The sequence below is a fragment of the Filicampus tigris genome, chromosome 3 (assembly GCF_054856515.1).
Source record: "Filicampus tigris isolate MCC_2025a chromosome 3, RoL_Ftig_1.0, whole genome shotgun sequence".
Taxonomy (NCBI): domain Eukaryota; kingdom Metazoa; phylum Chordata; class Actinopteri; order Syngnathiformes; family Syngnathidae; genus Filicampus; species Filicampus tigris.
Window position 1 is genome coordinate 20341847 of NC_141219.1, and position 27346 is coordinate 20369192.

Genomic DNA, 27346 nt, shown 5'->3' on the forward strand with positions numbered 1-27346 from the left:
CACTCTTTATATGCATTTATCACTTCCCGTTCGTGCTCCAAGCGCTGATTTCCTAGCTAATAGCCAATCAGAGTGACCAAATGTCACGACTCACGACGCCAATTCAACATGCTGAAACGCCCACCAGACGCTTCCGAGGTCCGATGTTACGACGGTGTTCGCTACATCATACAGACGCGCAATCAGACGCCCTGACGCTTACCGATGATTGGAGTATCTAGGCCTTAAGTCACCAGTCAGCAGCCACTGAAAAGCCTGAATGATGTTGTAACGAAAATGGGATGCCCTATCGGGTGAGCACAGGGCTTGACCACCGATCCCCCACCGCCAGACCAGGAATACACATATTTGGCCCTTTTGAAGTGCCAGCACCCAGCCTTTGGAGCAACCTGCCGGAGCCAAAGGAAGGCCAACGCATGGTCTTTCCAATCCAACCCCCCCGATGGCATGGACGTGCTATCTCAGCATGAAGTCACACTAGGGCCAAAACCAGCATAAAAGACGCCGGACCCCCTGGGTCTTGATTCAATCAAGCCGTCTCTGGTGGAGCTGGCCGAGACGTCACACCCACAGGACGCGTCCCCCTCAGGCGCCCCCGCCACCTGGAATACACACTTCAGCAACCAAACTGCACATTGGTAGCGCACGTGCCACCCCTAGTGGCGAGTGTGAAGATGGACTGACCCGTGCCTGCAACTGAAAACTAATTAAAATTATGTTTTAATTTGCATCCAATGCATTCGTGTTGATCTGCCTCCACAGGACATATGAAATTAGAACAACACCCAATGCATGATGTTTGAATTATATTTCAGTTGTAGTTGTGTTCAATTTCTGACCACTTGTGCAAGAAAAACAAAAACCCACAAAAACTATTATACGTTCCATCATCCCGGGATGTGACCGACCTGTTGTTCAGTGATCAGAAAAAAAAAAATCACAACAACAGGTATTTTAACTTTTCTGCTCACGTGTGCCAAGCTCTATAAAAAAAAATTATTTCCCAAATTTGGGGTAAATCGCTCAAACGCGGCCCGGACGTGGGGGCGGGGAAGGGGCACAGCCCGCTTCATTTAACATGCGCACGTCCTTTATAAAAGGCCATGCAGAAATTCTCTCTCTTTTCTCTCATGGGAAAAGGACCCTCTCTCTCCTGAAAGAAAACACTCACTCTCCTGAAAAAAATTTCTCTTTTTGGAAACTCTTCTCAAGACTCTGGCAAAACGCTTCCAAACTCACTCTCTTGAGAACCTCTCGTGAACCTTCTACACCTTTTTTTTAGAGTGGCTTTACTAACTCTCCTCTGTCACCAGCCACCCTCTGATCTGTCCCGGGTCAGAATATTTGCTTCTTTTTGTTACTTTTTGAGTTGCCCGTTGACCAACCGCGGCACACGTGGGGACCTTCAAATTTTTGTTGGTCCGATCACGGTTCTAGCCTCCACCTCGCCAGCACAGCGCGGCTGAATCCCCAAAAAGGTGCGCCCCTTCCCTCAAAACGGGAATCACAGCGTGCGTCCCGCAAAAGTCGACGCGCCCGCACGACCAGTGTCTGAGCGCTTGAAACGGCTAGCCTGACCTGGTCCGAACCACGCCGCATGTTGAGCCGCAGAACCCCGTGGCCGTTGCGATCAATTCTCCTTGTTGTTGAACATTTTAAATTTTTGGGACTCGACTTTTCTTCTTCTTCTTGCTTTCCTGTGACGTCACCCTCCGCGGCAACGCTTCCTCCCCTTCCCCGTTAAGCGACGACAACCTGTAAGTGCAGCTTGCAATCTCCTACGGGAACCAACACCTGTAAGTGCAGCTTGCTATCTCCTACGGGCCACACGATTGGTGCATAACTAACTTGGGAATCAAGTAGAGCTTGGTATAAGTCAGCTGATTTTAGCCGGGTACGCTAGCTCACTGCTCATCACACGCGCACGCACGCACGCCCGCACGCACACTCGCACAACACACACACGCATGCATGCACATTCACATCGTCCGGTAACAATGCCCCTTTCCTCACAAGCCTGTGATATTCGTTTTCAAACCTTTGATATTTGTTTTCTTCATTTATTTAGACTTGTCTTAGCATAGGATTTCTTTATTATTTTTCTATTTCTGTTTCTGAACATTGTAGTGTGTTTCGTTTAGATTTTAATAGCTGTAGAAAATAAATCATTGTCATATACAGAAATCTAGTCTGAATTGTGTGTGTTTGAGTCAAAGTTTCAATCACTGATCTGGGAAATTGGATTTATAAATTTTTACACCTTCATATATTAAGACTGAATTACGAGGACTTTTACGTCCGTTTTGTCCAAAGAATCAACCCAAAACGGGTGTGGTGCCCTCTAGCGGCAATCGAGAGTTAGTGCAGGCATTAACCCAATCGGCGCCCATTTATTAAATTAATATTTAATACTAAACATTCGCTACAACGTTATTAGTAAACATATTTATCTTCAGGATATGCCTCTGTTGAAAGGCACTCAAGGCTGCACCCACTTGCAAGCAGTTGCTTCTTATCTGAAGCTAAATGGAAGTCGAGGTCGACAACCACAATTAGGCAGGACAGCACAAGATGGGAGAGGGTCAAACACATTGTAATTACTCTGTCACCCCGGTGGGGCCATTGACACTCAAGCACTGAATACAGATCAACTAACTCACCAGTGCAACAAATATACGCACCATTAAGAACAAGATAAATGCACCGTTTCCAGCAAGTCTTCTCTGTGAGAAAGTCAGCAATAATTGGCCAGAAGCCAAACTTGTGCTGAACGCATGTATTAGAGGGTGTATCAAATAGTTAATTCAGAATTCCATAATGTCAACATCTACCCCACATCATAAAGGTAATGTTAATTTGTCCCACGACCATGCCATGCCTGTAACTCAAATGTACAATATTGTACTTTAGAAAAACATACAGTAACTACATAATTAAGTAGAATGTATGGGATTTAACTGTTTTTGTTACCCTTCAGCACCTCAGCGTGATATTTTTCACTCTCCGCAGAGGATAAAGTATATATGCCTGTGAGTATTGTTATATTATCTGTCAGTGTAGCGCCACTATTTGTGTTCAAATATCCCTTGCATAAGTGTTATAATACCACAACATATATGCCATTCATTAGCCTATTACTCTATGGCATTAGCCATCATAGCTAAGCATTCTGTGACAAACCAGTCTGTCTACTGGTCACTGACGGATGGCTGTTTTGCTGACAGTTGACGAATGACGGAAAAATGTAAAATAAATGGATTAACCATAGACGGAAACCCCTTTATTTAGTTCGCCATTCGTCTGCAGCCATTAGTTTATTTTTTGGTATAGGAGAGTTGTTGTTGCTTGGCGGACAGATGACCCCCCCGCCCCCGGAAAAAAAGGCGAATGACAGACGACGGAAGGTTACCCATACGCTGCAGACAGCTGACGAATAACGGACGCTCAATTTTTAGTAAAATGCCCATCTCTGTTAGCCATTATCTGTTAGCATTAAGCTAGTGGACCCAAAGGCTAAGCTATGCAGTTGTTAAGTTGAGTCACTCGTATCTCAAGGCATAACTGTATTTTTACTAAAATGAGAACTAAACTCCCCTTGATGCAGAAAATATCTACTGTATATCTTACACTCTGTCTTTTGTTTTGCTGCTCCACAGCAAAGGTGAAAATAATCAAAGCTATCTCAATAACCAGTTGTTATTGCAGCATGAGTCCAGGCAGGTCCTCCGAGTCAAAACAACAAAGTTGGTTTGAGCGTCCTTTGAAAACAAACCTGAACTCCCTGAGGTGCAAGACATTTATTTATCCTACAGATACCGGCTCAATTGCTCGGGGGCTGCCTGACACAACCTTCCTCAATATTTTATACATCCAGCTCGGATAAACTGACCCTGACAGTCACTGCTCCTCATTCTGAAAGTGTGTCACAATATGCTGGTGTGTGACTGTGCTTTGCGATAAATGTTGAAGCAGTGACAGAGCATCTCTGCCTGCAGCATCCCTTAGAAGCTTCCACTATATTCAATGACTGATCTCTCCTTTTACCGTTCATTCTCTCTTACTATCTACAGTATCTGTCCTCAAACTCTTTTCTGCAGTTGCAATATCCTCTTTTATCAACCTCCTTGTACTTTTTCAGGCCTCGCACATTGTAAATAACAAGTACAGGCTACCTCCTCAGACATATTGATCACAAAAATATCACTTGACAGTAGAAAAAAAGATGCTGATTGATGGCGTCCGAAGTACTGGATGCATTGCAGCTGTGGGTGTGTTTTTGTGATGTGTGCACATTTCCCGCTGGGCTCCATACATTTCCTGGGATATTTACACTCGGAGTTGACTGATAACATAATTAAAGCTGTGTAGTGATCTGTGGCAGCTGTGTTCCCACTGCACTCACCAAACCGGTCAGTAAATAAGAGCCTGGCGCTCCTGCAACACAACATGCAGTATATTCACTGGAGCCATACATGCTGGACAAACAAACCAGCTTGCAGGCAACACTATCATCGTGATCATTAAAACTTTTACTTTTGAACGCACTGCGAACGTTTTTTTGTGTCTGGCTTCTTGCCTAAAACAGTACTTTTCTTAAGCAGAATAATGACAGCTTTTTGGATTTTTTTTTTTTTTCAGCAGATGCAATTTTAAGAAAGCTGTGCGCTCTCCTTGACTTGCCATTCAGATGTTTACTCTGTAAAAATAAGTTTTGAAGTATCATCTTCGACTATTCTTGCATTATAAAGTTGTCAGGACACATTGTATGTATGGTTATATGAAATCCAAGCTATCAACTTTATATCCTAATGTGCAATTTATTGAAAGTTTATTCTAGAGTACTTACCCTACATTTCATCATCTCTATTTTGGGAAGGCTTAATTGGAAATCAGTATTTTTAAATGAAGTTTTGCGGTACTGTTTGATCATATATTCAGTTTCATATTTGAACTTTTGACATTGTTTTAAGATTTTATTTATAATTTTTTTTTTCAAACTTGATAAAATTTAATGAAATTATTTAAAATTTAAATTAAAAAAATTGTTGATGTACTGTATATTCTTAATTATTGGCCTCTGCTCTAAGACATTCCTTGGCTCAATTGATCCTGAGATGCATCGCCGACAAATAAATGCCTCAACTCAAATAGAAGCCTTTACATTCTCCCCTCTGGAAAAAAAATGACTGGTGGTGCCACTAACTTCACAAGAGGAACTTTTCCACCCAATGGTACAATTCATTTTGGCACACTGCACCTGGATTTGGTTAGCTCAGGGGTCACCAACTTTGGCCTGTTCTAAAATTAGGTCACCACTGCTGGGTATAAGAATGTTGTAGACGTCATCATTTGCAATTGCACTTGGAGAGATTTATATATATTGATATTTGTTTGCCATCTTCATTGTTGATGACTATTGTAAGACATCCTTTTCATGATCAGGGTCGTTCACATTCATTTTTAATCATCACATACAATTACAGCCAATGTGATCAAATTTATTCTTTCAGAACTGTGTAGTAAGTTTGCAGCCCTTCTCATGAATCAGTACCCAAGACGTAGCTCTCAATTTCAGAAAAGCTGACTACCCGTTTTGGTGTGTGCATGTGCTCCACTTGGGACGTGTATTATTTATGGCTAATTTAAGCTGTTCAAACTTGTTTCATTCATTGTTTAAAACGGAGTCTTGCTCTACTGTCTTCATTCCGTCACAACCTTTCAGATGAGTCATTTTATGTAATGTCAACAAACAACACCTTTGTTGAGCGCTTGCCAGCACCAAGGCACATCTCCATCTTCAAAGTAGGACTCAAAGAGTCTTCTTGATCCAGACTGACCAGCCAACCACATTCATTCTGGAGGATTAAAGGCACTTTACAACGAAAAACAAAAGTGTGACATCTTAGCTGACTCACAAGCAGGTGGCGGGACGAGCGAAAGAAAACAAGGCTAAAGAGGTCAGAGGGGTTGTGTGGTCCACTTTCTTGTATTTTTTTCTCATGTTGGCAAAGACAAGTCCAGAATGGGGTTGCATGCCACAACAGAGGTTACGAAAACGCAACCTGCTTTGTGGTGTTTTTTTTCACATCAGTACTGAAGGATGGCCCACAGAGGCCTTTAAAGCAGTTAGTGAAACAGAGCTAGTGTTTCCACCCTACATTGGTGTCACTGATACGTGTTGTATAATAAATCCACTCTTGATAGTCTACATGAGACAGTTCGTGAATAAAACACATTTTGCACGGTACAGCCCAGCAAACAACATCACAATTGGCAGAACAAGAGGCGCCTGTGTTGATTTATTTGGCTTGTTTTTTCCAGTTCAAAGCAACTTTGACTGTCCAAATTGGACTGTCAACTGGAATTTAACTTCTGTCTGTATCTACTCTCCAAATCCAGTGGTGATTTGTGTTAGTTTACTTTGTTATGAGACCATGCTGGTAAATTCCAACACTCGTATCTTAAATCATCTTTCCTTACTGAAATGAATAGAAATGCTATTAATCCGTTAGTTACAGCGTCCCATCAAAACCCCAACCCCAAATGTTTGTGTTTTTGTTTTTCAAGTAAAATTAGCCCTCTGTAATATTGTGCTGTATGAAAACATATAGTCATAAAATAATTGCATAGACTGTAAATAATTAAACAGTTTGTGGGCAATGATTTAATGCTGCAATCCAAGTCATGGTGCTGTTCCTTCTGGTGTGCCCACCTTGGCCAACGGGAAACAATACTATATAATACAGCCATGCAGACACAAACGTTGAATAGACTTCTTCTGCTGTTACTACTGTAAGTGACTTAGTTGCTGTATTGTTAGTCACCTTTCATAGAGGATAAAGAATATATGTCTGTGAATATTGTTATATTATCAGTCTACATATGTTGTCCCACCATTTGTGTCCGATTATTCGTTGCTTAAGGGTTGTAAAACCACGCTCGATGTTAACTATTAGCATGTCAACAACATTTTCTAGCATGTTAGCATAAAAAGCAGTAAATTTCAAAAGGGAGTGGCTTTAAACAGCTTGAAGCCCCTTTTTTTTGGATTCACTATTTGCCAAAACTGTTGCTTTGAGTGAAGTGAGTTGAATTCACTTCACTGCTACCATACAGCGTTCGTTTCGCAAGTTTTAATTCAATTTATTGAATGACAATCAAACACACACAAACAAAATGAAAACGCACACCAGGAGCATGGAGGAGACACTATTGTTAAACTAACGGCATGATAAATGGCCAGTGAGACTGACTCCAGCCTCGTGATATCACTATCAGTCTCTGGACTTGATGGTTAGTGTGATGATAACATTTTAAACCAATCTAATTACATCTGCACAAACCATTCGAATCAAGCCATTAATTGAACCCCAACTATATCAACTATCCACTCCATTCAGTTCAAAAAAAAAAAAAAAAAAAGTCAAGCAGCAGCTTTAGGCGGAGAGACAACGGGGCTGGCCTGTTGAAAGCATTCATTCTGTGTTCTTCAAGGAGGTCCAGTCTTACCACATCTAGTTTTGTGGGACCTGTCTGGCGCAGAATTCACAGAGTGCGAGGGTCTTTCATCTCCCAGGGCCTATCACTCGGAGCAGTGAATCAGGAGCTAAGGGACCATCAACTCACAGTGTCCCAAGCCTGCTTCCCCACACTCAAACCCCTCCCACTGCTGCCTGCTGCACTGCTCCTCTCAAAGGAGTCTTTCAGTATTGTGCTGAGGCCCGGTTCCAGGTCAATAGGAGCCCCGAGATTTAGAGGTGCAGAATGAGTGGGAACAAATGGTTTGTTTAGTGAGGGCTCTGAAGTAGCTTTAGAACTTCCATCAAACTGAAGGTATTGCTGACTTAGGGCTCTTTAGTGTTCCTGCAGCAGAACTAATGTGGCGGCGACGACAGAGGCGCTGCATCTTACCACTTAAGGTTAGGTAGAGGTGCTCAAACTAAAGTTCATATCATATTTTACTTGTTATTTATTTATGATGAAACATATTCCTCGGGTCTCAACAAAATACCATGGAATGCCCAGGCTAAATTAAATCCGGTGACACATGCTGTGGCATTTCTGGAAACAAAATTAAAATGACCTGTGAGGAGCTGACATTTAAAAGTAACACATGTGCACCTATCAGCAAAATTACTGCAGCAAATCCTTATTCGGGAGACAGATGGATCCATCCAGCTTTGCATAGCCATTGGTGATTAAGTAAGTATTCATCATTCTTCTCTGATCCATAACCCATAACATCAGGGTGATGCCTCTGCATGTGGTAGGTTGCATCCTTGCGCATGGGTGTCTTTTGTTTTGTGTCCCATGCGTCCCGAGTGACATTCCGGCATCAATCGCGAGACATCACCCGGTACTCCATCTCGAGCTATCTCTGCTGCTGCTGCTGCTGCCTTTGTGTGAGTCTCGGCGCTAGTATAGGCGGTATAATGTGACTGATGTCCTCTGGGCAATCTGCTGTTGGGACAAGGACGTGCTCGGGTGATCCAGAGAGCCTGATTGGCGCCTGGCGAAAAGGAGAGGACACTATGACCTCTGAGGCTGTCAGGTGCCAAACCAGCCTGTTAATTATGCACCAACACACAACCATTGGTGGAACCACCCCTCCTTCTGTCTATGTGGCGTTGAGTCATGGAAACTTAAAATTCACTGGCACCATGGGCTCACCGCCCTCTTTGTGTATGTTGCCACGTGAATGTGTGAATTTCGAAACCATCTGCTCTCAGGTTGAGCATCAGGAGATCATCGGGATGGGTGAGTAGAAGATTTTCTCAAATTAGTGAACATTTTCAAAATGGAATCTTTGAACTATGGATGGGTAGTTCGACAAAATATAGATACAAGTTCCCAGCACTGCCAGCCATTTTAGTCATTTTGACTGATCTGTCAAATTCCACATAATATTGTGTTCTCTGTTAATATAACCATAGAAAAGTAGACTACCATCTTTAACTGGGAAAAAAGTTTGATTCTAGCTTTTTTCCCTTCTTTGGTATCAGCAGTAGAAGATGTTTTGGTTTTAGCAAAAACACCCGTTTTGGACCATGAAAAGAAACATGTCAAGCAGAACACTGACCCTGATTATAATATTATTTCTTTCTTTCTTTCTTTCTTCTTTTGTGACACATCAAATTGTAAAACAAAAAAAAACAAGACTGAGAAAGGGCTTTGAATAGCGAAACAAGAATTTATTTATGGATATAGAACAAAGAAACAAGCCGTGGCTTGGGTTGAACGTCAGGCTCTTTTTTTACATGGCATACTCTAGTTTATACCATACATGTAAATAGCCTACGCTATTTGAGTGTGATGTACCTAAATTTGTCTTTCACAGACAAGCTGCGCGAGACCCTCTTCCACGCTGACCCATTGAAAAACGACTGTACTTGAAATGTATACGGCGGTGGCAGTAAACAATGCGAAACCTCTGGCCGAATACATAAATAACTACAGATGTGAATGAGGTAATTGATTTATACTCATTTTTAAATGAATGGTAGGTCTCTCTCTGAACATTGCGAACTCCTGTTTTGTTGCCAGTGTCATGCTGAGCTAAATGTAGCTGCCCAGAGTTGTCGTCATGGATGTGCAGTAGCTTAACACCCTTGAGCTGATGTCATGTCTCCTACTGACAGCAAATTGAGGTAAATAGAGCCCCACCCCACGATCAAGATTATTATGCTCGTCTCTATCCAGCACTCCTAAAACCAATAAGCAAAGTAGTAAGGTTAATACGTTAATGACCAATAGAAGTCAGGTGCTTTGCAATGAACAAGAAATTTTACCTACTTACACCAGTAAGAGCTACAAATTTTAAATCTAGGTTACAAATTATCGGTGCAGAATGCTAATTTAGATCGATTTGTACGTATACTTGTTTTCCAAATTGTGCTGATGAACTAGTCTAATTCAGGTAGTGGGGTAGAAGTTATTCGTTAATATTAGTGTTAGTTTTGGAGCTCTAAGACCGCCAGCATATCGGTAGTTGCTAGCATGGTAGCTAACTGATGTCCTACGTTGAGTCTTTGTAACAACGGGTTATGGCTTGGAATGTTGTCAATGTAAAAACAAATCAAATCAGTACATGCGTTTCCAGCGGTTGAGCTTTAATTTTGAGATGCTGGGCCCCCACAATTGAGTATTTTTATCAAGTTTAATTAAATAACAAAGCTGTGATCATTTGCTTTGAATCATTGTTTGAGACTACAATAAACCACCTAGTACCTGTCTCTCAGTGAAGAGGTTTTCAGACGGGTGCTTCACTTTTTTTACGTGGTACCATCAGACACAGTTTGCAGTCATCAAACAACATGAAAACTCGATACAAATAAACACAATAGAAACTCCAACATCCGGACAAAACGTAACTCTTTTTTTCTTTTTTAAATAAACTCAAAGAACACTTACCTCTTTTAACTTGCTCAAGGTGCTAATCTAAGACCAAGACAACGGCTCTGTTTCTTCTTTCTGTAGCTACCATTCAAGATCAAAGATCAGATCAGAATGTGAACTTGAAAGGGTGAACAAATACAATTACATAGAGGTACTGTATATGAAAGCAAAGAACAATTACCTTTGGCTTGTCATGGACATTATTTTGAGATTCAGGACTTCGGTTGCTGTTTTGTGTTCTGATGTTCCTCTTTCCAAAGTTTCACACAGAACTTGTTTCTCCTTGAGCCCTCTTAAGCACAATTCTTTGTGACATCCCCTTGAGAGAGGTTCGCTGATTAAGCTTTGTGACATGAAGATAATTACCTAAGACTACATGTCGTTTACACACCTAATTAATTAGGTTGTTTTTGAAAGTCACATTCTAATGTATACATAATTTAATTGATGTATGCAGAGGTGGAAAGAGTCAAATATGCTGGCAAGCAGCATAATTCAGTTTTCAATTTTTTAGGATTTTGGTTATTGCTTTATAGTAATAAGCTATATGGCCTTGGGTGTCAGACATACGGTCTTGTCCGCTTAGGGGTCCATTCAGGACAGCAGGATGAATTGTGAAAGTGAAGAAATGCATGAAAAACGAACACTCGATATTTTAAATAAAATGCAGTTCCTAATTTATCCACTTGCAGGTGCATTGCTTTTGGCTATGTTCACACTGCAGCTCAATTATGGCATTTTTTTTTTGCCCATTTTTTTTTCAAATCCAGCCTGTGCCTCTTTCATGTGTGGCTATAAATCGGATACGTAACAGTATGTTCGGCTTTTGCAGTATGAATGCTCATCCGCACACATCCAACCTATACGTCATCAAAAGCCCAGTATGCACTTCGCACAGGCGGGCGGGAAATGTGCTCCGGAGACTACTGATATTGCCTGTGAATCTGCAAATTTGTTTTGAGAAACAGTTTTTGTCTTTACATTTGACTTTAATTCAATCCCGCTTGAAACATGAAGCAGGAAGTGGACATTAGTGGTAATAGTAGTAATTCAGACATGCAGAAGCTTCATTTATTCGGCGCGGCAATGATGTGGCGTCATCTTGAGTAGACATCTTCACGAAAGGAGGAGATGGAGTACCATTGCCTCATATCCCCAAAACATTTCTCCTCCCACCTCACTACTCCTGCGATATGAGAGGATAAATTAAGACCCTACGCGCAGGACTACATTTTCTCCCATGAACACTGTGCCATGTGATGTCATAGGACAAAAGGAAAGAAAGAAGGGAGGAAATTAAAGGAAGGAGGGAGGAAAGGAGGAAGAAGGAACTAAAGAGGGAAGGTAATAAGGAAGGAAGGAAAAAAGAGGATGCAGGGATGAAAAGATAGAAAGGAGGGAGGCAGGAACAATCAAAACAGATTGGATTTCTTTGTATTTTATTTTATTCATTTTGTATTCGTACAAACACTGTGATCAGCTGTAAATGATAATCATAAGCAAATTGCACATGTTTGTCTTAAAGGGGAAGTCAACCCAAACATACTGTATTTTTTTCGAGAATATGTTCTATGCAAGCCCACTAGTGGAATCAAGGCACTCTGATAAATATTGCGTTTGTGGAATAAGAGTTAATTCACCCGTTTTTAGCCATCTCTGGGGGCAGCCAATTTGTCACTTCTGTCGACGGCTGACCTGTTTTCTTAAGCTGAGACGTGATTGGTCGTTACCTGAGCCCTGAGCGGTTGTGATGTCATTTTCAGTCGACAGAAGTGACAAAATGGCCGCCCATCTGAGTGCACCCCCTTTATCATAGCATTCCAGCAAACCCAAATGAGTTGTGTGCTGCTGATTTAAATGGAGTACTCTTTCTCCCTCCTTGTGTGTGTCTGTTTGTGCAACACCTATTGTTAGAGGCGCTGCTTGCCAACATCACTTTTTTTTAATCGCATAAAAAAGCCTTGTTTCGGATAAGCTATGTTTATTGTTCATGCTGACTTTGCTTTTATGACAGAATGACTAACAAGCGTGTCGCCGTCTGTGATGTGTGTGTATGGGGCGCATAAATGGCATAATTAAAAAAATATATATTTTGGCAAAATGTGTACTTCCTGACAGTGAAAATTATGATTTGCAATTAGCCAGTGGCAGCAATGGACAAACTCAAGGACATCGAGTTCTTTGTTTTGTAACATAACCGATATGAGGAAAATGAGGAATGTTTTATCTATCTATCTATCTATCTATCTATCTATCTATCTATCTATCTATCTATCTATCTATCTATCTATCTATCTATCTATCCATCCGTTGTCATCCAACCCAGCCACCGATTACATCTGTCAGCAGGGATGTAGTGAACTGGGAATATTGAAATGGCTAAAGATGTTTGAAGGTCAGTTGCACCGGAAAGGATGATGTCATAGTGGAGGACGGCTGACAAGGTCTGGCGATAGAGGTGACCATGAATAAACATGGTTTGATATCTTTATTTATTCTCCAGCATGGACCTAAGAGCGTACAACAATAGATAGCACATCGTAACCATTCATGCCAGAAGTAATCATGTTAAACTACTATGAAACAGTAGCACAACATAAACTGGCCAGTGAATGTAACAATTTGACCTTAAATACTTAAATACAACCGCATACTTGCGGAGTGGCACGTGCAGATTTGCATATTTAAATTAAAAAAAACAAAAAACAAACTTTGGGGTTTTGTGTCGTGTGAGACGTTCAAAATGCATGCCCGGAATCGTTCAGATTTTAGAATGTTGGTGCTAACTTTTGATTCCTTGTTAGCTTCGGGGAAGAAGCATGAAGGTGTGCGTACGACGCGCAACCACAGTCCCCGCAACCTCCCCTCCGCTTACTCGAGCCGGAAAGCGCTGGCAGCTGCCGGGCCCTTCCCATGGATCGCCACAGCTGCGGTGGCCACTGAGACCCCGCAGCGGCAGCAGTTGCCCTTTGCGGGGTTGGTGATCCTGCCCGGGCCCGGGCCAAGCTCATTCGGTCGACGCCTAGCCAGAGAACTAATAAACTAATCCGGACCTTAATCCAGAATCGGCTAAATACGTCTAATGCCAACATTGAGCCAACAGGTTCAACACATATATCCAGCTAATATTTAGCTTATAGCATACACAGCCGCAGCATATACATACGTACATACTTACATAACATACACACATACAGTACATTATACCTACATACAGCATATGGTTCCATAGACTGCTTAGATTAGATACATTTTTCTTGCTTGCCCTTAAAAAGCACCGTTGTGTATATTTCTTTGTAAAGAATGACATTAGGTTAGCCCATCAATTGGTGTTCAATAGGATGCTTTCAGTAACAGCTGCATTATTGTATTGTCTTGAGCTTCTCAAAAGTAAGCGCTTGTGAAAAATAATACAAAAAATATCAAAATTTATATACTATAAAAACAACTCTTTGAGTAATTCATATTAAAGTTCACAAACAGTAAAAAAATAATGAAAATAAATAACAGAGAAGTTCATGAGATTTGTCCATACATAATTTCAAATCAAAGAACCGGTAATTGGAACCATAATCGTCCAAATTCAAACGATGCCTAAGCAGAAAGAACAACATGATGCATTGTAGACAGCTGTAAATGTGGCCACAAACTAGGCGGAAATAAAGCCACAACAATTGCCAAAGAAAATGTTTTGGTTTTCATCTTATTTTGGAGTAATGTGCATTGATTCCACTGTTACCACTTTGTCTGTGTGTAATGCATAATGCTTAGTGGATCAGAAAGTCTTTGCTATTGGGTGGGTCAGTTTTTAACCAAAATTAAGTAAAACTAGTATTTGAATTAGAGTATTTGTTGACTAAAACTAGACTAAAACCTTTTTTGAATTTTTGTCGACTAAAACTTTCACAAATAGAATGACTAAAATGTGACTAAAACTAATAAGGATTTTTGCCCAAAAGTCTAAGACTAAGACTAAATCTAAAATGCCTGCCAAAAACAACCCTGCTGAAGGTGACATCGAAGTTGCTCAGGGCTCAGATAACGACCAATCACGGCTCACCCGTTTTCTGAAGCTGAGCCATGATTGGTTGTTATCTGAGCCCTGAGCAACTTCGATGTCATTTTCAGTCGACAGAAGTGACAAAATGGTCGCCCCACGAGCTGACTAAAAATGGGTGGATTTCTCATATTCCACAAACGTAATATTAATCAGAATGCCTTGTCTCAACTAGTGGGCCTGCCTATCACATACTCTGGAAAAAAATATGTTTGGGTTGACTTCCACTTGAAGCTGATATGTCATTATTATTCAATCTTTAACGTTAAAGATGAATACCGAGGTAGGAGGCTTGCAGCTCTTGCTTTATTTTTGTGTGCTGTTGCTCCGTTGCCTCACATTGTTGGTGCTAATTTGCGGGAGGGTTCTCAAAAGATTAGAAGGTGACTGCCACCTTTGGAAGGCAGAAATAGCAACAAAAGCATAAGCAAGCAACAAAAGCAATGATGGATGCAGTGAAAATGTAAAAAGGGCCCTGGGGATTCCAGAGAAGCTTAATTTGGCACACGGGCGTCCATATATTAACCTGCGCTTGGTACAGTTTTCACATACTGTGCATGTTATCGCTGCCAAGACACCTGGGCTTTTCAAAATAAATGCTGATTAGTCTTCTTCAATAACATCATAATTAGCATTGAATTCTCTGTTTCTCAATCCATAAACTGTAGTTGCAATTTAACTGTGATGACGACTGAGGGCTCACTGGCTAGTCAAGATGTTGACTGGCTTGAAAATGAATTTGACCCTCCCACAAGAGGATCACAAATAAAAAAGATGAGAATTGACAGCGGCTTGCATGCTTCATGGGTTACAGCAGAGTGTTATTTAGAAAATTAGACATGAAAGAAGAAGGCATCTACCCTAATTTTGTATGTTTTGTTTTGGTGAGCACTGTTGAGCCCTTCGCAGTCCTGTCTTGTGGTCTGCTTTCCTGGCACTTCTTTCAACAGGAAATGAAATGTTTTGATGTTTGTGTTTTGGCGCCTTGAAAGAAAAAAAGAAGGTCTAAAAGTGAAGGTTTTTGAAAAGGACAGTTTGAGTTTCAATTTACAAAATGATCATCTGTGAAAATGCAAAACAATATTTGAGGACCATGGGGCTGTGATTCAACTCAAAATAATGACTTTGTAACATTTCTTCTGCAAAGTGTACACTAACCGTACCAAGCACTTAAGACACATTATTTCCTGTACACAAATCAAATACTAAATCCACCGATGAAAGCTGTTGCTCAATCTTTATATTTTATCTATTTATTTTTAGGTCTGATTAAACATTGATAGTTTGGGTAACCAAAGTATATAAGATTGTGGATAACTGCAGACTGAGACAATGATTCTAATCTAATTACAGGATGAAGAACGGCGTTCTTCATGGCTAATACATTTGGGGAAGGGTTTGTTGCAAGGGAAGGCGTATTTATGGATAATGTTGAAACAAACACAGCTAAATCAGAGATGTTGGCTAAACTTGGCAAGCAAAATTAGTGCACTTCAAATCATTGTGTACACAACGAACAAACAGTTATACTTGTGCCACTTGCCAGCGGCAGTCATCGGTATTGCCATAGTGCACACGGTTGCTTGTGGCAAATGTAAAATGTAAATGACAAAAGTTTATCTTTATGTACAACCTTTCTTTTCCTCCTATTAAAATTTTAAAGGCTTCTTAAAGATTACTTCATATCAAGCACTCATAGAACTGTCCCCAATGCGTTTTACAAGTCTCCCACTAAGTGCTCTCAGTGCTGTTTCAATATTGACAAATTGCTCGGGTTAATGGTCTCTTTTACATTTCAAATGAGCTGGGATAAATAAAGAGCATCCAAATGATTAGATTGTATCATCAGACAGTTTCAGGGACATCCGCCTTATAAAAGTGCAAAGTGGAAATGTATAAAACAAGCGTTTGGTGAAAGTGCGTGTGTGCGCGCGGGGGTGTGCATGTGTGTGTGGAGGGGAGGGGGGCATTGGTGAAGGGTCACAGTTTCCCAGACCCACTGTAGACCCAACTACAATACTGGAAAGACAACTGCTTGTCTTATTCCTTTGCACTGTCAAGGTGCCCTTGAACAAGGCCCCCGTGACATCTAATTAATTAAGAATTCCCACTATGTCTTGGATTTTATTAAGATTGCCCACAATTCTATGCCGCTTGTCAAAGGTCAACCTATTACTGAAGCAATCATTGATCCACCCAGCCTTACACTTTCGTTTCTGTTTACTACTCCATGCGTCCAGTCTGCAGCAGAAGACCATGCATCTAGTTGTTTTAGAGGCCATGTTAAGTTTCTAAACACGTTTCAAGATAATTTCTGAAAAACAATACAAAAAACAGCAACTGTAGAGTACTGAATTGTGGAGATGCAGCTTTAAAGAGAAAGTCAATGCAAACATATTTTTTTCAAGAATATATTCTATGCAAGTCCACTAGTTGAAACAAGGCATTCTGATTAATATTGCGTTTATGGTATAAGAGTTAATCCACCTGTTTTCAGCCAACTCAGGGGGCGGCCATTTTGTCACTTGTGTAGACTGAAAATGACATCACAACTGCTCATTGTTCCGATAACGACCAATCACGGCTGACCTGTTTTCTAAAGCTGAGCCGTGATTGGTCATTACCTGAGCCCTGAGCAGTTGTGATGTCATTTTCAGTCGACAGAAGTGACAAAATTGCCGCCCCCTGAGATGACTAAAAAGGGGTGGATTTTGTTTCTTAACTCATATTCCACAAACAGAATATTAATCAGAATGCCATGTTTCAACTAGTGGGCCTGCTGGGAACATATTCTTGAAAAAAATGTGTTTGGGTTGATTTCCACCTTAAGGCTTCTTTATACTCCCGCGACGACGCGGACGACAACTGCCGCATTGCATCACATGGCCGACACATAATGCTGAGTGACATGTTGGCGACAGGTCTGCAACACATGTCGCGCACACGTCAGAAATTGTTGCTGCGTATACGACGCCGCGCGCATTTTCTCTCATGATTGGTTCGTTATGTCACATGTTGAGATGATGTACAGTTTCCCCCGGCTCGGCTTGGCAATTTATTTGTTGCCACGGAGGACAGGATCCACCACGTAGCTTGTTGCTACTGCGAAGCAAACTGGTTTGACAGCGCCGTGTGTTATGTCACATATGTGTGTGTAAAGAAGCCTACACACGCACATACCACGTTTGCCAGCACCTTCATGATTGATTTCACAATACAATTAAATGCATCTAGTTCCCTTTGTTGTAGCAGGCACGCTATCCATTGTTGTCACTGCCGTTTTGATCGTTGCCCGGCAGTAAAGACGCCGAACGGAATTGGCCATAAAAGGTAGAGGAAATTCCGCCCTTCTGTGTCCTCGTCAGTATCAGGCATAGTGACATCCCCCGACTTGGAATGAAATTGCAGCACATCTTCAAAACAACGCGTGTGGGTTGCGCGTGAGTACAAAGGCGAACTGCGTGCGGCATTGCCGCAGTGACATGCTCGCGGACGTTGCCCGCGTGAGTATAAAGGACCCTTTAATGATTTTCACCGTTATAGTTTTCCAGGGGTGGCACGGTAGTCATCTGGTTAGCACATCCGCCTTAGAGGTCGTGGGTTAGATTCCGGCCCCGGCCTTCCTGTGTAGAGTTTGCATGTTCTCCCCGTGCCTGCGTGAAGTTTCTCCGAGTACTGCCGCTTCCTCCCGCATTCCAAAAACATGCGTGGTAAGTTGATTGGACACTCTAAATTGCCTCTAGGTGTGATTTTGAGTGCGGTTGTTTGTTTGTCTCTATGTGCCCTGCGATTGGCTGGCAACCAATTCGGGGTGTCCCCCGCCTACTGCCCGAAGACAGCTGGGATAGGCTCCAGCACGCCCCGTGACCCTTGTGAGGATAAGCGGTATCGATAATGGATGGATGGATGGATTATGACACCAGCGGTTCATTGTGGAAATCAATTCATTGAATTATAATTGTTATCATATTAAAAACTAACTTCATACTATAAAACAAGAAAAAAAAGAAACAAAAAGGCACCTTTTATGCCCAAACCTAAATCCAACTAAAAATCAACAGGGTGAAGAGGTGATCTTGTATTCTGTCACAAGGAAGAAATATTGCCAAGTCAAAATGGAACCGTGATAAAGGTAAACCTTTTTCATGTAATAAAAAAATGTGTTATGTTTGCCTTTGTGAAGTCATATCTTTGAAAGAGCATTTTCAATGTGCAATCTTAACGTGAACATTCGTAACAAGAAAATTATTTCCTCTAACAAGAAATAGTAAGAATGTTACTTGTAAAATGAAAGCACCATTAAGTGGTAAAAATGTCCAGCACACTGCTGTCATTGTATTTTTCTATATATGCTAGCACTCATGAATTAAAAATGCTTCACAAGTGCACACAGTGGTGCATCACCCCATTTACTTGATGACATGTTTTTGCTGGTAATAAATTAATCCAACAATGTGAAGCCATGCATTGTAAAAAGCGCCAGTACCCCATCACGGTCTTAGATTCAAGATTCGCCACTCTGCTCCTGTGTTTTAATGTGTTTCCACTAGTGCTGCCAGACAACGTCACTGGTTGAGACAGAAATAACGCAGATAATCAGATTCAAATATTTATCCTCGAGGGACATAGGAGGAAGTACGGCAGGGCTCCCTGCCACCACAGGAGTCGTGACGTTAGCACTTCCATTCCTCCTTGCCATCTTGCAAACAAATGACTGAGCTAAAGCCATCCTGTCCTTTATGTTTGTCCCATGCACTTGAAAAAAAAAAAAAAAAAAATTCAGCTTTCCAGATGGATATTTTTACCTTCAAGTTACATTTCTAAATGAAAACATAATGTCTTAGAAACACTTTGCCTTACAGTGGAATATATGCAAGGTTGTTCTCAAGGACGAATGAACGTCACATTGTTTATTATTGCTCTTTTTTCCTCCCTCCCTCCCTCCTTCTCTCTCTCCCTCTCTCTGTCTCTCTCTCTCTCTCTCTCTCTCTCTCTCTCTTACAGACATGCACACACTTTTCCTCCAAAACCAGGCCACTCGCCTTGTGTGTGTATGCGCGCGTGTGTGGGGCTGTGTATGCGCGTGTGGAGATTGAGCTACTCATCAGAGCCTGTTAATTACATCGTTCTCTAAAGGGATGACAAGTTAAGCTTCTCTCTTTCCCGCTTGGGTCTGAGGCATGGAAGCATTTCTAAAATAATCCCAGTGATCCATAAAGTGGACAGACACATGCCACAGTCTCATCCATGATTCGAGCTAAGTAACTATCTCAGTTAGCTGTCATCTTGTACACACAGATAACTTAAATCTCTGCATGGCTTTGCACCTCACGTTTTCTTCTCCCTGCTATACTACAGCAAGAACAATGACAAAATTGCCATCTGTCAGTCACAGACACAAAAGAGATATTAGCATCTTGTAGGAGCCTAATGGATTTTTTTTCTCTATCATTCAGACATATCCCCTCCATGGTATTGTCTATACATGACTGAACTAGGAACATTGTCAACGCTGTGTGTATTCTTGTAGCACAAGAATGCAAATTAAATTGATTTGCACCTGGCTGAATCCCACTCTACACCAATGGGGCTTGAAAAGAATCGCTGTTGCCTTTACAGCCTATCAAGTGCATGCCAAGGCAACTGATAGAGAGAAAAGGAACGCATCTCTGTGGACATAAAGTGAAGAAGAGTTTCCCCTGCACAAACCACTTCATTACAATGAACGATCACTCAAATAAGGTAAGGCACTGACCATGTTTTTCCCGTATGCTACAAGCAAATAAAAAGCAAAAAAAAAAGATGATAATTAAGGTCTGAAAAGTCTCCACCTTTCCTGGATTTCCCCAAAACGTCTGTTTGTAAGATTACGTGTCCAAAGTTGAGATAATGCCATAATTAATCATTTAATCAGTGACCTCTCTATAGGTGTGGTTTGGCATTTGCAAATTTACATATAGTATTCACAGAATTGTTGGGGAACTTAGCCTCCTCTATTACTCACCAGTTTGTTTTTGTGCTCAGGCCAAAGCAATAAAAGTAGTTGTAGTAGTAGCTTTACCACTATCTTGTGACATCTTGACACCAAGGAACTATGTTGAAGTGAGCTGGTACGCTTCATTTAGGTAAAAATAGCCATTTTGTGGCCTCTATAGGCAATTATAGAGGTTTTTTGTTGGGGGGGGGGGGCGGCGGGGTCAATTACGTCATCCCTATCCATTGCGAGCAATGGCCTCCCCAGGGCTATGCTCCCTTTCAATGTCTCACTTGCTTCATCGGTTGACCTATTACATCACAGCAATCTAAGGAAGTTGCAGAAGATAGCTAATACCAGATCCGAGCAGTGAATTGGCCATTTGAAAGCCATGTGTATACTTCTGGCATGTACTGATGAATGATTTCAAAACTTTAGAAAAGGAAGGAACTGTTTTAGTGTGTGTGTACCACCAACCTTTCTGGAGTTGCTCACAATCTGATAATAGTCTGGTTTGAATTTATGCAATGCAATCATAAAATTGTCTCTGTCTTCCATATCACCATTCCATCATGCTAGTGAAGATTCCTCCCATCTATTTTTTTTAAAGGACAAATGAAGCATCTGCTTACTTTAACCTTCCACCAAAAGCTTCTAATGAGCGGCTTTATTTACCAGCATATGCTTTGCTTTGTGTAAAATCTTCTCTGCTTGTGTGGAATGTTTGGGGATGTATAGTTGAGTTGCAAATGAAAAGTAAAATACCACATGGGCCAAAGAGCTGCCAGAAAAGCTTCATAGCATCAATACACACTGGAAAAGATTCTACAAGCCCTGGAGAACTATAAGGACTCTAAAGTTGGTGCGCATTTATCCCCAGTACATCACATGTAATTTATGTTTTGATCAACATCAAACACACTTCATCAAACTCTCAAGGGTATTTTATTTTTTTTGTCTTGTTTCTTGCATCACGATGTGGCAATTCCAACACCTATGCAATCTAATTTACATAATATTCACAATAGTCAAACATCTAAGTGATTGTTTGTGCGATGTGTGTGATATGCTTTTATTCATTCATGAATTGGGATGGACTGCATAAAAAAATGTATCATAACACGTTGGCAAATAAGTACAGATTTGGCAGTTACTGTGCAGAGAAGTTCGAATTGTTTCTTTTTTATCTTTCTTGCGTATCAAGGAAACTTCAATTTGCAGCAGTTACAGCCCACTTTGGTTTTTGAAACACTTTTTTACAGCCTCACCCATAATGAAGTGGCCGGATGCCCCTGAGCTGGAAAATCGCTAACATATTAGTCGGTGACTCACATCTGCACACCTGGCGGATGACCCTCACATCCATATTAACTTGCTGCAATAATAATAAAAAAAACTGTGGCTGATGTGGTTCTTATCAGGATACAATCTTTTGCTGTATATAATTTTATTGAGGCACAAACGACATGGCCCGATTTTCAAGAGAGAAGCAAATGCACTAGCTGCTGTAGCTACTGTGTATTATAATCCTGGGGTGCACATAAACATTGTGGCGTGGTTGTGAATTGAGCACCAGAGGTTTGCTGTTTGTAGCTCCTGTTTACCCTGCCCCACTGACCTCATGGATGAACTTCGACTCATGGCACATCTGGGCAAGGTTTATCGTTAATATGTGTCCGTCTGTCATTTTAATATAACTGAATAAATGTTTTCCTTTTTTTGTTTTCAGTTTTTATTTTCCGAATTACAACAACATAATTATACCAGGGCTTACACAGTGACAGCTAAAACTTGGTTGACATGATTGTTGAAAATTGTTGGCTGACTTCCAAACTCTGAGAGACCCCATACGTATCACAGTTTTGAACGTACCGTGTGTGGTGTGCAGCGACACGGCAAGATTAACACATCACACACGAACTACATTCATTCACAGATATTCTCTTGTCCGACGGAAAATCTCGCAAAACCCCTCGAGATTAAATGAGACTTCTGAGTGAATAAATTCAACGTGTTGAATATCCCCAATTTGAGGTCGGACGTCCTTCCGAGCGGCCGAGATCAGGCTGAGCACACCACACACGGCAGGATTGTCTGCTAAGATTATGTTTGGAGGGACTCGGCCCCGACCTACGATTGTCGGGAGGAGAGACTCGGGGCTGAAATCAAGCTGATTATCGTGCAGTGTGAACCAGGCTTTATTAAAACAATACTATTACAGTTTTATGAATAAAAAAAGAAAAAATACATTTTTGTCATATTCATCACAATTACATCATTGTAACTTTTGGCATTTTAACATGCTCCTCCAAAGCTTTTGAGCAGTCTATTAGTTGTAAATATATGTGGAACAACCTGTGTTATCTTTGGAGACTGCCAACTATATATTGCTGGTTTACCACTGGTTGGATATTTATAAGTCTGACAAGAACTGCTTACTCCTTAAGCAAAGAGTCCTAAAGAGGTCACTTCTTTCTTCAAACATAGTCAGATACCTTCACAGTTGTCTGGTGCTAATACATCTGCTCAGATTTCAACAATTACAACTAAACCAAACCTCCTCCTTCCTCAAACATGACCTTACACGCTGAAATCACCACTCCAGTGGTTTCGCTCTAGCCCAGTAAATACCAATAGCTTGTGGTTGGTGTTAACTGGTGTGGAGAAGATGAATGCCCTTCTCTGAATGCTTCAACCTCATTGCCTCTTGGTGTATTAGTCATGTAAACAACACTGGCTTATTAATGGTAAAAGCTTTCCCTAATGATCCGCACCTCGCATGAGCCTGAATATCAAGTCAGGATGTAAAGAGCAGCCATAGATCATCATAATAAATGATGGGACGCTGGCAAAATGCTTCGGGAGGGGACCTATCCTGATTCGTATTCACTCTGTTTCCCTGTCTGACTCACATGCTGTTTGCCTCTCATACATCAAGGCTGTATGATTCCTCCATTAAACAGCCACTTCTCCGGAGCATATTTATCAGCCACTTATATACTTTGAGATGATTTTGAGTTTTCCTAAAAGTCAACAACAAGGATATACAACACACTGAAGTTTGTACTATGATCCAAAGATGAAGTCACAGTTGGAGTTTTATCCAAAGATGTTTTTAATCCCGAAGGCAACTCCGGTGGGAATTCAAGTAATTTGCAAATCTAATCAAATGTGTTCATAAGACTCTGTATGTGTCTCTTAACGGGTGTTCTGATAACTGGCTGACATGATTGGTCCCCTGAGAGAACCCACAGAAGCCCTGTTGTTTTTATCATGCAGGATGGTTCAGAAGAAAATTGGCATAACTGTGAATTTGTTCTTGTCAAATGTTGAGCATTCAAAAGCCAGCCAGTTGTAAATAAACAAATTCACATCAGCGTGCTCTGGCATGCTAACTAGTTGCTTCACCACGTTGCTCCTAATAGGGTGTGATTATTTTTACGGCGGCGCTGTACGCTCCATGACAACGATAATTCCGTAATGAATCAGAATTGTACCTCTAATTTTCCTTTAATTGTCGTCACTTGCGTGTCAGAGCTGCAAGCATGTTGTTTTTAATATGTGCAGTCATTGTAAACAGCAACCTGTTCACATCACATCAAACGGATTCAGAAAGTGCTTGAGGGGAAAAAAGCATGAGAGGTCATGAAGAGGGAGTGCTAGCCGGCCATTATCCTGGTTTCAGGTGGACCTGTCCTCCATGCCACTTCCCTCCAATTATTTGATTTACTCATTAGCTATAAAGGTTGGATGGAGAAGATAATGGAATGGTGACTTCAATCATTATCCTTGCTATGGATACTCACTACCCGACGTGCAAAGGTGACGAACAAGCCGTGGACATCAACCAAGAAGTCACTGAAAAGTTCCACGTAATGCGTGTGTGACAGAAGACATGATTGACTGCCACCCAGGGAGCGGCAGGCATGATGACAAGATGACATTCAGGGATTATCCCTGGATGTGTTGCTTTTTTTCTTCTCTCTGGTCTTGGACTCCAATGTAAGAAGTAAAAGCAGCACAGACTGAACGTTGTTTTGAAAGGCTACAAAGCGATTTATGACTAGACTGAAAAGGAGGGGCGGTGGTGACACATTGTTGGGCGCAGTATTGTGTAAAAGGAATCAAAACCTTACCTGCGGTGCTAAACTTGTTAATGGGGACTTGTTTTTCCTATGATTTGCCAAATTAAGAAGAAACGTTTTCGCAATGCATTCTTATTCTGTTGTTGTCGTTGTCTGGTCTGTAAAAGAATGCCCCCTCTAAATTTGATCATTGTATGAGTAAAGAAACAAATGAAAAAATGTTGTCATGAGGCAGAAACTAGGGAATGGTACACTGTGTTACGCAGACGAGTAAAGGTAAATTCGGCCGCATCAGATGGATGTGGATTACTGTAAGTGAAGGGAAAGTGAAGCAGAGGAGCATAGACTTCAGATTATCCATACCGCTTACCCTCACAAGGGTCACGGGCGTGCTGGAGCTTATCCCAGCAGTCGGCGGGGTACACCACAAATTGGTTGCCAGCCAATCGCAGGGCACACAGAGACAAACAAACATCCGCATTCACTATCACACCTAGGGACAATTTCGAGTGTCCAATCAACCTACCATGCGTATTTTTAGAATGTGGGAGGAAACCGGAGTACCCGGAGAAAACCCACGCAGGCACGGGGAGTACATGCAAACTCCACACATGGAGGCCGGAGCCGGGATCGAACCCACGACCTTTGAACTGTGAGGCGGACGTGCTAACCAGTCGACCACCGTGCCGCCTGACTTCAGATTATTATGATCTCAAATTCTACACTTGCACTGCCTACTGATATTGACATGCCTTAAATCAGATGCACGTGTGCGTTCCTATTTTATATGTAAGATATGATTGAGCTGGAGCTGCTCAATTTTTCTCATTCCTTCATAAGACAGCTTCTCTGTTTTTAACTAGAGACATTTGAGACGTTTTTGCCAGTCTGCAAAAGAGCTTTTCATCTTTTACAGTGTATTTACAAGGAAAGGATATCAATTCAACCTACACATGAGGCCTCAATACATTGCACAAGAAGAAGATGGCAAAAACACCACTTTGTATACACGATGTACAATCCAACTTTGGAAGGTGATACAAATAATTTATCAGTTTGTTACAGGTTTTTCACGTTATGTACTTGATTAGTAGAATACATAAAAAATATGAATCCGCAGGACTCAATGCCCAGTTATCATTAATCAATAGCTGTTCAGAAAATACAACTACGCCCAATGACCTGCACTGTAAGTGCAAGTCCCTTCGATACCTATCTATGAGGGGAGATTCTCCTCAGGACGCTGATCATATAACCCAGTCTCACACACTGTGCATTACTCATGACCAGACAGCCAATTGCCCGAGGAGTGGTCAAGATTATTGCCTTATTGGTAGTCGGCGGCTGTTATCTGAGATGCAAAAGCTTTAAAAGCACGGTGTCTCTCGGATTTCCAAAAGTAAAAGTAGTGTCTGAGCTGACACCAAGCCAAAGTGCCTTCGCTGACCTTGGCAGTGGCAAGTGGAAATATCTCCTTCCCCCATCCCCTTCCCCCACAGTCCGCTTCAGTGGCTGAGGCCTGGAACTAGCAAGAAATGAGCTTGGAAACACACATAAGTGCTGCTGAATATGTAATTGTTTACGCTATGTGAAGACAGTACGCATTAGGGTCACAGGAGAAGGGATGATGAAAATTGAGGTCTCTCTCTCATTCACAGATGAAAATTCTCAAGTATGCAGCCTATTTTCAAATGGGATTTCTGTGGTTTGTACTGTCATTGAGTCGTCAAAAGGGCTGTACAGTAGTCCATAATACGGCAGGACTGAAAGTGATGACTCGGGATCATTGTTTTTTTTCCCCCTGGAGCCTCAGCGTGACCTAGGGCTGTGTCGTAATAGTAGCGCTGTGCGACAGCATGACTACTCTACTCAGAGCAAATAGTAGCTGACAGTTGTTCCTGTGTGAGGACCTGTGGGCTTAAGCTGCTGCTGGTGGCCTCTCCATTGTGCCGCGGTTAACAATGCCCCTGAAAGACACTGGTTGATGCCCTGAGCTGCGCCGTTGTTGTTAAACTGCAGGCAGAGTAACATGCATTGTCAACAAAAAAGCCAGGTCAGTGCATGCGGGGTAGAGGGAATGGCTGATGTCTTTGTGGCTCGTGATCAGTGCTACAATTTCAGGAAAAATATGGACAACAACGCTGTGAATCAAGTCAGAGCCCGCCAATAACATGATATGTTGGGCCAGGTGTGCTAAAGCTCCTTTAATCCCATACCCGTACTCCCGCTGCAGGATAAATGGGGAATCCCAAATCTTAAAAGGAGCAATGTGGTTGACTGCAAGGTGGTCAGATCTGATGGTTTCGCCAGGGTCATTGTTTGAAAGAGTCCTTCTGTGGTTGCGGGGTCGAATATCAGACCGCCTTGCCAAACAGTCACCCCAGTGTTCTCGGCCACACAACACACAGAGCAGTCTCAATTAGTTGCCCCAGTCATCTCACTCCGCTGTCACATGATCTGGGGCTGTGTAATAACACACAGGGGGCAGGGGCGGTCCGGTCAGGAAATGAGATGATCCATGGCTGACAGCTTAGGCACACAGCAGCCACTTATCTGTTATTACGCTGCTGGAAAAAAAAACAATCTCACTCGGAGATGTTTGAGTGTGAGTATGCACATATGTGTTTGCAAGGATATAAAGAAAAGCGTGATATTAAAACACATTACAAGATTGGTAGATAGCTGATGCTAATCTTTTGTTTATGTGGGATTCTCATATGTGGAGCTGAACAGCTAAGCCTTTTTCACACATGAATTGCAAAAGTGAACTCACCTGATTCTCGAGACACTGAGTCTGATTCACCAACATGTTTTTCCAAAAGAGGTCTCAATAAA